The following is an 18,853-nucleotide window of genomic DNA, read 5'->3' as shown; positions in this document are numbered from 1 at the left end:
TACTGTGTGCCATGCATTGCAATCAAATGTTTTACTTGAATTGTTGTTTATTGTTAGTTGCTATTGTCTATTCCAACTCAGGGTGGCCCTATGTGTGCAAACTAGAACAACCCCATCAAATTTTGAAAGTTAAATATAGTCTTTCAGAAGCCGGTTGCCAGGCCTCTTTTCCATGACATTTCAGGATGGGTTTGAACTGCCATTCTTTTGGATAGTCGTTCAACACTTAACCATTCATACCACCAGGGACTTCTTTACCTGCATTAAAAACAAACAAAACAAAGCAAACCTCAAACTCATTGCCTGTGAGTTGGAACCAGCTCCCTAGCTGCCCCTCCAGAGAGTTTCTGAGGTAAATGACTCAAGAGGAGACTGCCCATCTTTCCCCTATGGAGCTGCTTGGTGGGTCTACCTGCCGAAGAGCAGTGGCTTTGGGTGCAAGTCCTTATAGACTAGGCCACCCAAGTTCCCCGAATCATCTCGTTTAAGTCTCCCAGCCCTAGGAAGCATTTCATACTCACTAGAACATGAGACTCCACGTGACAAGCAAGTTTTCCAGGATGATGAGAGTTGGGATTAGAGCTGGTCAAGAAAGAGTGTTGGGGGCCTGGGAAAACTAGTGTGTGAGCTGTGTCCTGATTAGGAAGGAAAGCTAGATTTTATTGTGTCCCCTCCTTCCGACTATTGGAAGCAGGAGTGGCGTCCACTTCCGAAACAACTTGCCTCTGGAAACTCTATGAACCTGGAGAAAGGATGAAAGTTATACAAGTAAGTGTTCAAGTCTTTCGTTCATAGGGTCTCTATGAGTCGTCTACAACTCAATGACACTTAACAACAATAACCTTACTACCATAGTAAGATGTGTTCATCATTGAAAAAATTATTGTTGTTGTTGACCATTGAGTCAGAACTGACCCATAGCTGACCCTCCAGCGAGTTTTCAGAGGCAGTAAGTCTCATGAGAGGAGACTGCTCATCTTTCTCCCATGGAGCAGCTGGTAGATTTGAACTGTGTGCCTTTCAATTGGCAGTACAATTCTTACCACAAGAAAAACGTAAAACAAACAAACAAACAAATTCAATTGTAAGCTGACTCTTCAGAGAAGGCCATTGGTAATGTTTTGGCTTATGTTTTTTTGAACTTACTTCTCTCTCTCTTTCCAATTTTAACAAATGGAGATCACACTGTATGTATGTTTCAGAACCCATTTCTCTTCTTTACTGGTCTATAATCTGAATATTTCCTGTCTTCGGTCCATCTTCGTTTATTGTATTAATCTGCCAGCTAGATCTGAGAACCTGGGGAGGGTGCAGGCCCAGCAGGGAGGGCATCTCCTGGCCAGCAGTGACCTTAGGGCTGGGCCTGATGGGTATCGGTGAAGCTTGCTGCTTGAATGGGTGACTGGCCTGCGAGCTGGAGGAAAGTAGGAGCCCAGTGAGGGTGGGGAGCCTCTGACTCTCAAGTGTGCAGGCTCCTCTCGGCTCTCTCTGAGGGCACTGATAGAATCTTGGGAAAGTTCTCTCCTGGTCCCTCTATTACCTTTGCTTTTTTTTGAGCATCATTTTGCTGTGATTGCCCGGCATGATGCCCCTCTTTCAGGCTACTTATTTTCTTCACTGTATAATCTTTCCTTCTCTGTTCATGAATTCTTATTAACACCGAAACTATCTAATCATCAGAAGTCCCGAGGGAGTCTTTTAAAAACACAGATTCCTTGGTCATCTTGTGCTGCCCTTCCCCTTATTGTATGTTGCCTTTCCCTTTACTCAAGTTGGTATGTGAATACACAAGTCTTAAAGGTAAATACTATTGGATACAGACCAGAGCAGGGAAACACTGCATGGTTCAAAATCAGGAAAGGAGTGTGTCAGGATGCATTGTTTCCAGACCTTCATAATCTATATGCACAACAGATCATTCTGGAAGCAGGGCTTTTTGAGGAGGAATGTGGCATAAGGATTGGAGGAAGACTGACCAACAACCTGTTTTATGTAGATGACACAACACAACCTTGCTGAAATGGAAGAAGACCTGAAGTGCTTGCTGCAGAAGGTCAAGGACTGTAATCTTCAATATAAATTGAAGCTCAACATCAAGAAGACAAATATTCTCACCACTGGGCCAATTGGCAGCACTGTGATGGATGGAGAAGAGACTGAGGTTAACAGTCACAGCTTGCTTGACTCCACAATCAACACTCTTGGCACCAGCAGTCATCAAAAGATGAATTACATTAGGTCAATTTGCTGTCAGGGAGCTCTCCAGAATACTTGAGAAGCAATGATGTCAATGTAGATACTAAAGGTGTGCTATGGTCCAGGCCATGATGTTTGCAATTACTTGCTATGTATGCATCAGAGAGCTAGATAATGACTACGGATGACAGAAGAATTATTGATGCCTTTGAGTTGTGGTGCTGGAGAAGATTCTAGAACAAGATTGCCAGGAGAAGATTACCAAGAAAACAAATAGGTCTGTCTTGGAGAGGGTGAAACCAAGTTTCTCCTTGGAGGCTAGGATTTTGAAGCTCCATCTTACATACTTTGGGCATGTGGCCAGGAGGGACTGATCCTTGATGGAAAGGTGGATGGACAACACAGGAGAGGAAGATTTCAGATGAGATGGATTGATAACAGTAACCAGGGTAATGGGGGTAGGTGTGCTGGAGTCAGTGAGACCCTCTCAGGGACAGGGCAGTCTTCAGAGCTATTGTCACAGGCTCATAATGGCACATAACAACAACAACATACACAATCCTACAGTAATAATTGTTGTTGTGTACAGTCAAGTCGGACCAACCCTCCAGTGGGATTTCAGAGGCATTTGGTCACAAAGGAGGAGATAAACCATCTTTCTCCCATACAACAACTGGAGGATTTGAACCATGTGGCTTTGGGATTGCAGCAGTTTCTTACCATTAAGACACTAGAGTAGTAGAAATAATCTGCAAATGACACATACAAGTGGAACAGCAGTAGGAAAATGAATAGGTCCACACCCACAAATATATATAGGTTTGATAGAGGTTATTTCTACATATTTATTTACATATGCTCAAATATTCCCATTAATATGGTAGAGCATATAGAGGGCAAAGTAATGAAAACTTCTTAGCCATACCCAAATCCTGAGGGAGTGAGTCTCTGGTCCTGAGACCTCAAGACCATAGCTTTGGGGGACATTAACATCAATTGGCATAGCATACACCACAAGTACAATCTTCCCATCCTGCTCTAGTGAGCATAGACTGGGATCTTAAGGACTTGTAAATGGCCATCTAAGGTGCAACTATTGGTTTCTCCCTGTCTGGAACAAAGAAGATTGAAGAAAATCAAAATGAGAGAAAAAAAAAAATTAGTCTAAAGGACTAATAGAGTGCATGAATTGTAGCCTTGAGGATCCTGAGACCAGACCTAAGTGGTGCCCAGCCACCACAGCTGACCATTCTGAAAGAGACCACAAAAAGAGTTCCTGGATAGAATGTGAGAAAAATACGGAACAAAACTCAAAACCATCAAAAAGATCTGTTCTCTTGGTCCGATAGAGATGGGTAGAAACATAGAGACAGTGGCCCTTCGGTGTCCTTCAAGCCTGGAACTGAACTTGCACTGTTGTAAGTCAGAAGCTGACTCAACAGCAGTGGTTCAAGTGACTTTATTCTTGGCTGCTGAGTTGGAACCAGCTGACGCACCCCCCCCCCCCCGCCCCGCCCCACCGCGGGGCATTTTCAGAGGCTGAGTTGAGATTCCCAGTCTTTCTCTAGAGGGGCAGCTGGTGGATCCCAAATGCCTGCCTTTAGGTTGGTTGCCCAATTCCCTACCGACTAGGCAACCAGTGCTCCCTTAGGTGACTGTAGATACCTCTGTACTGCCTTCTAAGACGTGAGGCAAGGGGAGTAGAACCAGATGCTTAGAGCAAGGTTGAAGAGGCTAAGCATGGTGTTCTTTCTTTCTTCAGCCCTCAGTTTCTGCTAAATCCAGGTGCCAAGTCTACAGGTATTTTTCTTTATAAGAATTTGTGTAATCTGAGGAAACCATTATGGAGCTACATTTTATTTTTAAAATAATACTTTCATTTTATCAGGGTACTTGTTAATAACTTTATAATAAAGTAAAAACTTTATTGAGTTATAGTTCATTTACTATACAATTTACTCATTTAAAATGTACAATTCAGTGGCATTAGTATATTCAGAGTTGTATAACTTCCCCAATATGTGTTTATAATATTTTCATCACTTTAAAAAGTAATGTCGTTTTTTCGAGGATGGTGCTGAAAGCGAAGAAGGAAGCCCCTGCCTCTCCCAAAACTGAAGCCAAAGCAAAGCAAAGGCATTAAAGGCCAAGAAGACAGTCCTGAAGGGCGTCCACAGCCAAAAAAAAAAAAAGAAGATCCACATGTCACCCACCTTCCGGCAGCCTAAGATACTGAGACTCTGAAGGCAGCCCAAATACTCCCGGAAGAGCGCCCCCAGGAGAAACAAGCTTGACCACTATGCCATCATCAAATTTCCCCTGACCACTGAGTCAGCCATGAAGAAGATAGAAGATGTCAAGGCCAACAAGCACCAAATTAAACAAGCTGTAAAGAAGCTCTTTGACATTGATGTGGCCAAGGTCAACACTTTGATTAGGCCTGATGGAGAGAAGAAGGCCTATGTTCGACTTGCTCCTGATTATGATGCTTTGGATGTTGCCGACAAAATTGGGATCATCTAAACTGAGTCCAGTGGGCTAATGCTAAATATAAATTGTTCTCATAAAAAAAAAAGACAGAAATGTCGTACCCTTTAGCTATAAATTTCTCTGCCCACCGTATCCCCTAGATCTATACTTATTTACTGCCATTGAGGCGAATCTGACTTAATGAGGCCTGTAGGACAGATTGAAGCTCCTTATTAGAATTTCTAAACTACACATCGTTATGGAAGCAGACTGCCTCATCACCCCCCACAGTGTTTAAACAGTCAACATTTTGGCTAACAACACAATGCTTTACTCACAGTGCCACTAGGACTCCTCCTCTAGACCTCTACTCAGCTCATTGCCGTTGGATCAGAACTGACTCTTAGCTGGCCCTCCAGTGGGTTTTTAGAGGTTGTAAATTGTGTGGAGGAGTTTATCCATCTTTCTCCCTCAGAGCAGCTGATGGTTTCAAACCACCTGCCTTTGGATTGGCAGCACAACTCTTTCATCACAGTGTCCCCTCTCTCACACCTAAGTAAGCACTAATCCACTTTCTATTTCTGTAGACCTGCCTTTTCTAGCCATGTCCTGTATAATGGAATCACAGAATATTGGGTCTTTTGTGATCGGCCTCTTCCACTCAGCATAGTATTTTCAAAGTTCATCCATTCATCAATATTTCATTCTTTTCTATGGTGAAATAGTATTCCACTGTACATATATCCCACATTTTATTTGCACGTGCGTCAATTGATGGACATTTAGATTGTTCTCCTTTAAAAAAAAAAAACACAACACCCCGTGGTATTAGTTTGCCTATAGTAATTAATATTCTTTGTGTTTTGTTGTATATTGTGTTTCACGCAATCATTCATATACATTGTACTTTACAGAATTACTTTTGAACTATGCCTATTATTATCCCATCTTTTTGAGTTCCCATTGAATCTTTCCTGTTCCTTCACACCCCTCCCATCTGCCCACTGAACTCTACTCTCCTGGTGGTTTCCTTAAATAGGCTTGAACATACAGCAAGAAATGCACAACCAGGAAAGGGCTAATCTGATAAATGGACTTTTGTGCATCAAAACTTTTCCTACAGACTTGGAAAAAATTTTGACAATGACATTTCAGAGAAGAGTCTGAAAACGAAAATTTACTATTACACGGCCTTCATGAGAAAAAAACCTGATAACACAAACACAAAGAGATACCATCTCACCCAATAGCAGTAGCAAAGTTGAATAGGACAGCAAGCAATAAATGTTTCCATCTTTTGACTATTAGAAATAACAATGTTATGAACATTTGTGTACAAATTTTTGAGTGGACAACATGTTTTCGTTTCTCTATGTACCTAGGGGTAGTGTTGCTGGGTTAAGTGATAACTGGTTTAACTTTTTAAGAAACCACTAAACTGTCTTCTGAAGTGTCTACACCATTTTAAATGTTCACTCAGTGGTGTATGAGGATTGTGATTTCTCCCATCCTTATCAACACTTACTATCATCTCACTTGGTGATTATAATCTTCCTGCTGAACTCTGAATGTCATAATGGTTACCCATGGTGGACAAGTGTTTGGTGGAGGTCCCAGATTAAGACTTGTTTAGAAGCAGGAGTGACATCCACTTCCTAAGCAACATACCTCTGGAAACTCTATGAACTTTGAGAAGCAAAGATAGTTATAGAAAACTTCAGGTCTTTTGTTCACAGGGTCGCTATGAACCGTGCTGGACTCGCAGCAATCAACAACAACAAAGAGGGGGTGAAGCAGTTCTCACTGAGGTTTTGATTTGCATTCCCCTGATCAGTAATGATGTTGAGCATCTTTCTATGTGCTTATTGCCCATTTTTAGATGATCCTTAGAGAAATATCCATACCCTTGCCCAGTTTTAAACTGAGTTATTTACCTTTAAAATTACTGAGTTGTAAGAGCTCTTTGTGTATTCTGGATACAAGTCTCTTACCAGACGTAAAAGAATCTAGTTGCTGTCAAGGGAGCTCTGATGGCCTGGTAGGTAAGGAGTTTCCCACTAACCCAAAAGCAGGCTGTTCAAATCCACCAACTACTTTTTGAGAGAAAGATGGACAGTTTCCTCCTGTATGATCTACAGCTGCTGAAAACCTACTAGAGTGTCAGATCAGAGTCATTTATGACTCAAGGACACAATGGTTGCTATCAAGTTAGTTCTGATTCATGGCAAGCCCATGGGTGTCAGAGGAGTGTTGTACCCCAGAGGGTTTTCAGTGGATGATTTTTCAGTAGATTTCCAGGCCTTTCTTCTGAGGTGCCCTTGGTGACTCAAATCTTTACTCTCTTTTTTTTTTGTTGTTGTTTATATGTGTGTATTTCTTTTTTCTTTTTAAATCTTTACTCTCTTGATTGGTAACTGAGTGCATGAACTATTTGTACCATCCCCATCCTCACTGCTGTTGGGTCCTGGCCATCCCACACGTCGCAGGGTAGACCTGGTCAGTTGGTCCACGGTGTTTTCTTGGTTGTAACCTTTATGGCTGCAGACCGCCAGGCCTTCCTTCTGGGGTATTGCTGGGTGGGCTTAAAGAACCAAGCCTGAGTTAAGCTGATGACCACAAACTATTTGCATCTCCAGGACACCTTTCCTCACGCAGTTACTCGAATAACCATGGGGATTAGGCATGCCAACCTGTTGTGCTCTTGGTAAATCCTCATATAAAATCCAGTAGTCCCTTGAGCAACACAACACACCTTTGAACGGTGCGAACCTAATCATACAGATATTTCCCCCCTTGTTGCCATTCTGATGAGCTCCGATGTTTGGAGTATCTATTTACAATGGCACATGATGCCAGCTAATCATCTCCTGGAGAGAACTGCTCTCACTGAGGTAGAGTCACACGACCATTTATATTGGACCTTTGCAATACTTGAGCTCACCACAATGGGACAGGGAAAAAACCCTCAGAAATGCGAGTAAATGAGCGATTCAAACTCATGTTGTTCAAGGGCCGACTGGATACACCTGCAAACATTTCCCCCCATTTTGTGAGTTTTCCTTTCGCTCTCATGACAGTGTCCTTTGAAGCACAAAACTTTAAACTTCTGATGAAAAAAGTTTTCCTCCATTTTTGTGCTTGTGTTTTTAACATCACACCTAAGAATTCATTACTAAATCCAGGGACACGAAGATTTATTTCTATATTTTCTTTCTGAGGATTTTGTAGTTCTTACATTCAGCAGCCAGTGAATGTCAGTGTGTGAATGATGGTATAAAAATCCCAATATGGTTTCTAAAACTTCAGTCAAATAGACAACTAACTGAATAAAAAATGTTTAAAAAGAAAGGATGCTAATTTATTAGACTGTCAGAGGAACCATACCTGTTCTCTGGATGCAGTCAGGGAAGGTTGTCCTTTTTTTAGGATGACTTGGTCAGGATGTACATTGCTTACTGAAACTGAGGAGGACCTGAAGGATTTGCTACTGAAAGTCAAATGCTGTAGTCTTCAATATGGATTGAAGCTCAACATAAAAGAAAACAAAATATCATCACCATTGAACCAATTTGGCAGCATAATGATTGATGGTGAAGAAATTGAGATTGTCAACAATTTTAGCTTGCTTGACTCTACTTAACACTCTTGGAACCAACAGCCAAGAAATAAAAAAGTGAATTGAATTAGGAGAGTCTGCTGTCAGGGATCTTTCAAGAGTTTTTATTGTTAGGTGCCGTCTAGTTGACTCATAGTGACTCTAGGAACAACAGATCTGAACCCTGTTCTATCCTGTGCCATCCTCACACTTCCTGACACATTATTGTGGCAGTCACTGTGTCAATCTACCTGGTTGAGGGTCTTCTCCTTGGCTGACACTCTACCCTGCAAAGTAACAAGTTCCTCTCTAGGGAATAGCCCCTTCTAGCAACATGACTGAAGTATGTGAGGCAAAGCCTCATCATCTTTGCCTCCAAAGAGCACTCTCACTGCCCTTTTTCCAAGATAATTTTTTTGTTCTTTTGGCAGTCTATGGGATGTTCAGTATTCTTCTCCAACACTGCAGTTCAAAGACATAAATTCTTCTGTTATCCCGGTTCATTGTGAAGCTCTCAGATGCATAGCAAGTGATCAGAAAGACCATGGCCTGGGTCAGAAGCGCCTTGTTGTTGTTGATTTCCTTTGAGTAGAGCATGGCTCATAGAAACCCTATGAACAAAAGACCTGAAGCTCCTCTACAACTATCAGCATTTATCAAAGTTCATAGAGTTTCTGGAGGCATATTATTTAGGAAGTGGATGCCACTCCTACTTTCAAACCTGTCATAGTATGTTATTGTTTTTATGTGCCATTGAGTCACCTAACTATGTACAGCAGCTCTGAATCCTTCCCTGTTCTGAGCCAGTGTCACTAATTCTGACATACCAACCTCCATTGCCTCAGTTACTGTATCAATCCATCTCATCCTGGGTCTTCCTCTCCTCCGCTGTCCATCCACCCTTCTGAGCTTGATGTCCTTCTCCAAGGAGATCTCCTGGCCACGTGCCAAAAGTAAATGAGGTGAAGCTTCAAAATCCTAGCCTCCAAGGAGAGACTTAGTTTCACCCTCTCCAAGACAGACCTATGTGTTTTCTTGGCAGTCCATTGTATGTTCAAGACTCTCCTCCAACACCCTAACTCGAATGCATCTTAGTCCTCAAAATTACATCATTATGTCTCAATAATTTGGAGAAGTCCCTAACTTCATATTTTCCTGGTGTGATGTGTGATGTGGTGTTAATTGTGGATCCAAGTAAGATGAAGTTGTTGACAGTTTCAATCTCTTTTCCATCCATCATGATGTTACCTATCGGCCCAGCAGTAAGAATCTTTGTTTTCTTGACATTGAGATACAATCCATACTGAAGAATATATTCCTTGATCTTCCTCAATTTCGGCAAGCAAGGTTGTGTCCTCTACATAATGCAAGTTATTGATGAGTCTTGTCCAATCCTGATGCCACATTCTTCTTCATACAGTGCAGCTTCTTGAATAATTTGTTCAGCATACAGATTGAATAGGTATGAGAGAGAATACAAACATGGAACACCCCCATCTTAATTTTAAACCATGCAGTGTTCCCCTGCTGAAGGGCAAACATGTCAGTCTAGAGACTAAAGAGCACCTGATCCAGGCCATGGTCTTCGTAATTACTTACTATACATCAAAGATCTGGACAGGGACTAAAAATGACAGAAGAATTGATGTCTTTGAGTTGTGGTGCAGGAGAAGATTGTCAAACATTCCGTGGACCACTAAGAGAATAAACAAGTCTATCTTCCAAGTTTCTCTCTGGATGCAGGGACTTTAAAGCTCCATCTCACATACTATGGGCACGTTGCCAGGAGAGACAAGCCATTGGAGAAGGATATCATGCTTGGAAAAGTGGAGGGACAACGCAGGAGAGGAAGACCCTGGATGAGATGCAATGACACAGTGACTGGGGCAATAGTGGAAGGTGTGTCAGAAACAGTGAAATTGGCTCGGGATAGGACAAGTTTTAGAGCTATTGTGCACAGGGTCACTATGAGTTGCAGGTGATTTGACGGCACATATTAACAACAACAATAACAGGTCAGGATGTAACAAGCAGACCGGACATTGGGTGATATAATCCAACCCTCTTTACTCCCACCCCCAAATGAACTCATGTGCAAAAGCTGCAGGCAGCAGATCTGCAGCCTCTTCCTCTCGGAGGAACCAGACTCTGGTTTACCAGTGGGACGTTGACAAGATATGATTCTGAAGGCTGAATAGACCAAAGAATATCATGAACTTGCTAAACGTTTTCTCTTAATTCCATGTTTGAGTGACAGCATAATGTGTGCTGGGACACCATTCCACTCATTTTTCTGTCCAGCCTCCCTCATTAGAAGCCACAGAGATAAAGAACCCATTTTCTGCAGTGAGATTGAAGCTTGGGAATAGATGCCAGCCAGCTGCTCAGTGTTTTGGGCTGTGTGAGGTCAGGTCCTGGACTGGATACCTTCAACATGACCCTGCCAGCGGCCCCTGGTTTGCCCTAGTTCCCAGCCATGAGATGCTCAGCCTGGGAGATTTGCTAGGCTTGGCTGGGAAAACCCGTCCGCCTGTGCTGATGGAGTCCTCTTCTGCTATTTGGAGCCCGCCTGCTTGGAAGCTTTCCAGGATTCCTCAAAGTTTCTGGCCTGTAGATAGCCTTTTGTCCTCCTTTTCAATTTGGCTCTGTGTGTTTTCATTTAACCTTTTTATCATGACATCTAACACACATCCATAAAAGTGCCCTCCAGTGTGATGTGCTGTTTGGTGAATTATCACAAAGCAGATACCTGCATTGCCTTCATCCAAGTCAAAACCAGAACATAACAAATATCTAACGGCCTAGTATTTGATAGGTTGTATACCATCAAGTCGGAACCGACCCATAGCTGACCCTCCTGCGGATTTTCAGAGGCAGTTAATAGCAGGGGAGGAGATTGCCCATCCTGCTCCCACAGAGCAGCTGGTGGCCTCAAGCCGCGTGACTTTGGGACTTCAGTGCAGCTTCTTGCCACTAGGCCACTAGAGCTCCCCATTTGATAGGTAGTTTGCTTTATTATCCTTCAACTAAAAATGTTCCTAATTTTCATTGTCATGTCTTTTTTAATCTATGGTCTGCCTAATTGGGACTGTATTTTTTGATTCCCCTTGGGGATTTTAAAATAATATTATTTATTTATTTTACATTTTGGTCAGGTAACCTATTGTTTCTGATTGGGGTTCATTACCAGGAAATAGCCCATTATCAAACAGCTCCAAAGATGAGGGCTCCAAAGGACCCCAACTTTTCGTTGAACCCTGACGTTTTTGTTCTGCTGCTGTTTCTCTAGCTTCCAGAGTCTCTTCAGTCTCCTAGCTTTTCACTTTCTGCTCTGGAATCAGAAACCACGCCCAGGTGGAAATTAGCACCTAAAGCCCCCAAGCTTCATTCCCTAAACCTCTGTCCAGCACAGGTTTTGGCTCAGCAGTTCTTCTGTCTTGTTAGAGATCAAGGAGATGCTTTTTAATATTTCGTTTCTCTGGTGAGATGCTTGGTTTAGATTATCTCATCAGTCACTGCTGAAGTGGAATTCTTCATAGCGTTTCTAATTTTTCGAGTGTTTCCCTCTTTTTGGCAGCTCAGTACAGAAGGTACATATTTGGGTTGCATTTATATGGAAATTTGACACTTGTTTGGATGGAGTGTTCGTAGGGTCAGAAGTGCTGCATATTATTTTTGTGTGGACAGGTGGTGCATGATCAAAATGCTTTATATATCTGGGCTGATTTTCTGCAAATGGTTATTACTTTGTACTCCTGAAATATTATTTCTTCGTTAAAAATAGTAAGGATTATTTTTTTCTGTTGTATTTAAAAATGATATTATTTTTAGTTTGGCTCCACAACCAACACTCTTGGTACCAGCAGCCAGGAAATCAAGAGATTAATTGCATTGGGAAAATCAGCTGTCAAAGACCTCTCCAGAGTACTGAAGAGCAACGACATCAGTCTGGAGACTAAGGTGCTGGCCAATGACTAGGGATGATAGAAAGAGAATTGATGCCTTTGAGCTGTGGTGCTGGGGAAGAGTGTTAGATATAACATGGACTGCCAGGAGAACAAACAGGTTTGTCCTGGAGAGGGTGAAGCCCAGCTGCTCCTTGGAGGCAAGGATTCTGAGACTTTGTCTGACATACTTTGGGCATGTTGCAAGGACGGAACAGTCCTTGGAGAGGAACATCGTGCTTGGAAGGATGGAGGGACGGAGAAAGGGAGACCATCAATGAGATGGTTTGATACAGTGACTGGGGTATTGAGGGCAGGTGTTACAGAGACAGTAAAGTTTGTACAGGATAGAGCAGATTTCAGGGCTGTTGTACATAGGGTCGCTATGAGTCACAAGCAACTCGGTGGTACATGACAACAACAACAACAAATCAATTTAACATTATTATTATTGGTTTACATGAAAAATAATATCAAGGACTTAAACAAGAGGCTTTCTGTTTCCGTAGGCCTGTTACACAGGTTTATCTTAGAACTATGTTTGTCTCAGTTATCTAAAAAACCCTCAAACTCATTGCCATCAAATTTGAATTGACACTTACCTGACACTTCAGTGGGTTTTCAGAGGCTGTAAATCACACAGGAGGAAATTGCCTGTCTTTTTCCCATGAAACTGTTGGTGGATTTGAACAGCCTGCCTTTGGGTTTACAGTGCAACTCCTTACCCACTAGTCCACTAGACCTCTCTTAGTTATCTAGTGCTGCTTTTACATGTAACATGCTTTTCATTGGGTATTAGCTATCTAGTGCTGCTATAACACAGACCCCAAATAGATGACTTTTATAAACAGAAATTTGTTCTCTTTCAGTGTAGGAGTCCACAAATACTAGCTATAAGAAAAGATTCCCTCTCTGTTGATTCTGGAGGAAGGTCCTTAATTTCTTTCTGCATCTGTAGGCCAGGTGGTTCCTTAGAGATCACCCAAAAGGACACACTCCACTCCTGGCAAGTCTTTCCTGGTTGTTGCTGTTGCTGTGAACTATCAAGTCAGAACTGACACATAGTGACCCTCTGTTGAGTTTTCAGAGGCAGTTAATTGCACAGAAGGAGACTGCCCATCTTTCTTCTGTAGAGCAGCTGGTGGATTTGAACCACCCTCAGGATTGTAGCAAAGCTTCTTACCAGTAGGCCACTGAGAGATAAAAAGTGTTAGAAGCCAAACTCCTATTTCATGGATCAGGGCTCTGATGGGATTAAGGGGAGTTGCATTCCATCCTTAATCCTTTTACAAATGTTTGGCTAATCAAATCATGGGAGATCATGCCATGGTTTCTATGTTACATCATCATATGTATTTTTGGAGGACACAATTTACTCTATGACATTCTTTTATCCTTAAAATGAGAGACATATATTCAAAGAAAAATGTGTACAAAAAATATATTCATAACCACATTATTCATAATAGCCAGAGGGTAGAAATAATCCATATACCCATAAAGTGATCAATAAAATGTGATGTATTTCTCTAATGGGTATTATTTGGCAATAAAAAGAAATTAAATACTGGTACATGCTCCAACATGAATGTGCTTTGAGAATGCTATTTTAAATAAAGAAGCCAGTAAGATAAGGCCTCATAGTATATGGTTTACTTTATATGAAGAGTCTAGAACATACAGATTCACAGCACTAGAAGGCAGATTCGTGGTTGCTGTGGCTATAGGGGGAACAAGGAAAACTGGGAAGAAATTAGTAACTGGGAATTTTTTAGATTGGATGAAAGTGTCCTAAGATTGTATAGTGGTGATGGTTTGCACAGTCATGTGAATATATTTTAAAAAATTCAATTGTAGGTTTAAAATGATTATGTTGTGTGGTATATAAATAATATCTTAATAGCTATTAAAATGGAACCTATAATTCCTTTTATGTCCTAGTCTTTGAAGTCACCTGCTGTCACTTCTACCATAGAGTATTTGTTAGAAATGAGTCACCAAACCCTACCCACACTCAAGGAGAGAGAATTAGGCTCCATTCATTGAGAGGAGCTCTGCTGGCTTTGGATGTAGGAAATTGTGCTGCCAGTCCAAAGGTGGTGGTTATTATTGTTGTGGTTAGGTGTCACTGAGTCGAGTATGACCCAGAGTGACCCCATGAACAAGAGATCTGAACCCTGTCCTATTCTGTGCCATCCTTACACTTCCTGACACATTAGAGCTCATTGTGGCAGTCACCATGTCAATCTACCTGGTTCAGGGTCTTCCTCTCCTTCGGTGACTTCTTACTTTTCCGAGCATCATGTCCTTCTCCAAGGAATAACCCTTCTATCAACATGCCCAGAGTATGTGAGGCAAAGCATCATCATCTTTGCCTCCAAGAAGCAATCTGGCTGTACCCTCCCCAAGACATATTTGTTTGGCCATACGTGGGATGTTCAGCACTCTTCTTTAACACCACAGCTCAAAGGCATCAGTTCTTGTTCTGTTATTCATTGTCTAGCTCTCGTATATAGCAAGTGATCAGAAAGATCTTGGCCTGAGTCAGATGCACTTTAATCCCCAAACTGGCATCTTACTTTTCAAAATTTGGAAGAGTCCATGACTACGAACTTTCCCAGTACAATACGCCTCCTTATTTCCTGACTGCTGGTACCAATGGTGTTAATTATGGATGAAGTCATCGTTAGTGTCAATCTTTTCTCCATGTATCATGATGTTGCCTATCGATCCAGTGGTAAAAAGTTTTGTTTTCTTGACGTTGAGATAGAATCCATATTGAAGGCTATATGCTTTGATCTTCTACAACAAGAGCTTCAAGTCCACCTCTTTCAGCAAGCAAGGTTGTGTCATGTGCATAATGCTGGTTATTGATGAGTCTCCTTCCAATTTTGATGCCACATTCCTCTTCATAGAGTCCATCTTCTTGAGTAATTTGCTCAACATACAGATTGAATAGGTATGGAGAGAGAATACAACCTTTCCACACTCCCTGCTTAATTTTAAATCATGTAGTTTTCTCTTGCTCTGTTTACATAACAGCCTCTTGATCTAGGTATAGGTTTCACATGAGCACAGTTAAATGCTCTGGGACTCTCATTCTTCTCAATGTCAGCCACAACTTATTATGATGCACATAGTGAAATACCTTTACATAGCCAAGAAAGCACGAATAGACATTCTTCTGGTATTCTTTACTTTCAGCCAGGATCCATCTGATGTCAATGATATCCCTGGTGCAATGGCCTCTTCTAAATTTTGCTTGAACTTCTGTCAGTTTCCTACCTATGTATTGTTCTAGCTGTGTTTTGAATGGTCTTCAATACTATTTTGCTTGCGTGTGATATTAATGATATTATTAGATAGTTTCTACGTTCAGCTGGATCACCTTTCTTGGGAATGGAAACAAATATGGACCTCTTCCAATACATTGGACAGATAGATGTATTCCAAATTCCCTGGCATAGACTTGTGAGTGCATCTAAAGCTGCATCTGCAATTGAAACAAGTCAATTTATATCCCATCAATTCCTTGGGCCTTATTTTTTGCCAGTGCCTTATTGAAGCTTCCATTTCCTTTTTCATTACCATTGGCTTTTGTTCATGTGTTACATCCTGAATTTTTTTGTGTTTGTCAGTTCTTTTTGATACAGTGACTCTGTATATTCCCTCCATCTTTTTTTCATGTTTTCTGGGTAGTTTGATATATTACCCACAGCATCTTTCAGTATTGTGACTTGAGGCTTAAATTTGTTTCTCGATTCTCTCAGCTTGAGAAGTGCAGAGCAAGTTTTTCCTTTTTTTATTTAAAAAAATCATATTCCTTTTAAACATTTTTTAGGTTTTTTGTTGTTTTGTTTTCTTAGTTCTTCCCTTTTTATTCTCCAATTTCAGTTCCCTGCACACTCTATTATCATACTTTGTTTTGACTTTTTGAGCTGCCCTTTAAAATCTAAGTTCAGCTCTTTTACTTCATCATGTTTTCCCTTTGTTTTGGCTTCTCAACACTCTAGTACAATTTCCCCCCCCTCCCCAAAAGATACAGCTTTTAATATGGATTGCATCTCAAAGTCAAGAAAACAAAGATTCTTACTGTTGGCCCTATAGGCGACATCATTAATTCGAGTATAATTTTTAGTCTTTTCTGACATCCATTTCAGTTTTTCCTTTCTCCCTCTGTCTTTGCAATGACATTTTGCTTTCTTCATAAATGATATCCTTGATATCATCTCATAACTCATCTGGTCTTCTATCATTTATATTTAATGCTTCAAACCTATTTCTAAGATTATTTTGAAATTCAGATGGAATATATTTAAGATCATATTTTGGTTTTGTTGACTTATTTAAATTTTTTCAGCCTCAATTTTTAACTTGCAGATAACTAATTGACAGTCTGACCCACAGTCTACCCCTGGCCTAGTTTTGACTGCTGATACTGAATTTCTCCAACAATTCCTTCCATAGATACAGTCAGTCTGATTCCTGTGTATGTGTAAAGTCACCATTTGTATCTTTTTAAAAAGGTATTTGCAATAAAGAAATAATTGAAAATAAAAACCGAGATTGTTCTATTTCCAGCCCCCTTTCTATCACCAAGCCCATATTTTCCAACTACTATTCCTTCTTCGTTATTTCCAATTTTTTGTCACTAGCCACCAGTTATCATTAACACATCTTGATTGCACGTTTGGTCAATTTCAGACTGGAAGATTTGGTAAAAATGCCCAATTTCTTCCTCCTTGGCTCTAGAAGTAGAAATGTGTATTTGAATAATATATTAATGGGTCTTCTTTGTATGCGTATGGATAATATCCTATCACTCACTCACAGCATTGTATTTCAAGGTAGAACTTGAAATTGACTTTTTAATTATGAATGCTGCATCATTCTTTCCACAGGTGAGCATTTCAAATATACCAGTCGCACTTCTAGTGAGAAAGATGGGGAATCTCCTCTCTCATGTAATTTACAACCCCTGAAAACCTGCTGGAGGGTTTGTTCTGAGTCAGTTCCAACATGACAGCAATGAGTTGACTTGAATATTGAAGGGAGGGATAGCAAAGAATTTGTGGACAGATTCTTTTCAGATTCTGTAAGTCTGCCATCTACAGTGACTGAGAGTGGAGGTTCTGCACTGCCTAGATTCAGACCCCACCTCTCCCACTATGGGCTGTGTGACTCCGAAGAACTGTTTAATATTTAATCTTGGATTTTCTTACCTGGAAAATAGGAATGAAAGCTAGTAACTATTTCATGAAGCTGTTTTTGAGGACTAAATGAAGTAAAAATTATTAAAGCACTACACACATAGTCAAGTTTATATTTGATAATGTGGATCATTACAGATTATGGCTCACATTGACAGGAATGGGAATCCCAGAACTTATTAACTGTGCTCATGCGGAGCCTGTACCTAGACCAAGAAAGAGGCTGTTGTGTGAACAGAACAAGGGAACACTGCTTGGTTTAAGATCAGAAAGGGTGTGCATCAGTGTTGTATCATTTCCCCATACCTATGCAGTCTGTATGCTGAGCAAATCATTCATGAAGCCAGACTCTGAAGAGGAGTATAGCATCAGGATTGAAGGAAGCATTAGCAACCTGCATTATGCTGATGACAGAACTTTGCCTGCTGACAGTGAGTAGGATATGAAATGCCTGCTGCAAAAGACAAGTACTACTACATTCTTTATTGTAGATTACATCTCACCATTAAGAGGGCAAAGATTCTCCCCACGGGACCAACAATCAACATGTTGTTGATGTTGTTATGTGCCATCAAGTTGCCTGCGATTCATAGCGACCCTATGTACAAGAGCTCTATACTCTCTTCTATCCTGTGCCAATCTAGCCATCTCAAATGCACTTATTCCCACCTCCCTAGTCACAGAATCGATTCATCTCATCAAAGGTCTTCCTCTCCTCTGCCGCCCCTCCACTCTGCCAAACATGATGTCCCTCTCCAAGGACCAGTCCCTCCTTGCAACATGCCCAAAATATGTCAGATGACGCTTCAGAATCCTTGACTCCAGGGAACATTCTTGCTTCACCCACTCCAGGACAAACCTGTTTGTTCTCCTAGCAGTCCATGGTATATTCAACACTCTTCTCCAGCACCGCAGGTCAAAGGCATCAATCAATTCTCTTTCTATCAACCCTAGTCACTGTCCAACTCTCTGATGCATAGCACATAATTGCGAAGACTATAGCCCGATCAGGTGCACCTTAGTCTCCAGTCTGACATTGTTGCTCTTCAATACTCTTGAGAGGTCCCTATGTAGCTAGAGAAAAGATTGACGCTATACTTCATCTTGCTTGGATCAACAATTGACACCCTTGGTACTAGCAGTCAGGATATCAGGAGACATATTGTATTGGGCAGGTCTGCAGTCAGGGACCTCTTCAAAATCCTGAAGGACAAAGATGTCCTTCAAAGATGTTTGAAGACTAAGGTGCACCTGATTCGGGCTGTGATCTTTCCAATCACTATGCATCAGGGAGCTGAACAATGAATAAGAATGATAGAAGAAGAATTGATTCCTTTGAGTTGTGGTTCTGGAGAAGAGGACTGAATATCTCATGGGCTGCCAACAAGATAAATAGATCTGTCCTGAAAGGGGTGTGGCCAGTGTGTTCCATGAAGGCA

At 41.2% G+C, this 18,853-nt stretch overlaps 1 protein-coding gene across 2 annotated transcripts in view; it reads left to right on the top strand.

The window, feature by feature from the left end:
* Positions 1–18,853, top strand: part of RGS3 (regulator of G-protein signaling 3) — a 176,354-nt gene that overhangs the window by 3,236 nt on the left and 154,265 nt on the right. The gene's annotated exons all lie outside the window — the stretch shown is intronic.

The sequence above is a fragment of the Elephantulus edwardii genome, unplaced genomic scaffold (genome assembly GCF_000299155.1).
Source record: "Elephantulus edwardii isolate Elephantulus edwardi_28Jun2011 unplaced genomic scaffold, EleEdw1.0 scaffold00092, whole genome shotgun sequence".
Taxonomy (NCBI): domain Eukaryota; kingdom Metazoa; phylum Chordata; class Mammalia; order Macroscelidea; family Macroscelididae; genus Elephantulus; species Elephantulus edwardii.
The sequence above is the reverse complement of the archived record's forward strand: the minus strand, read 5'-3'. Positions and strand labels throughout refer to the sequence as shown.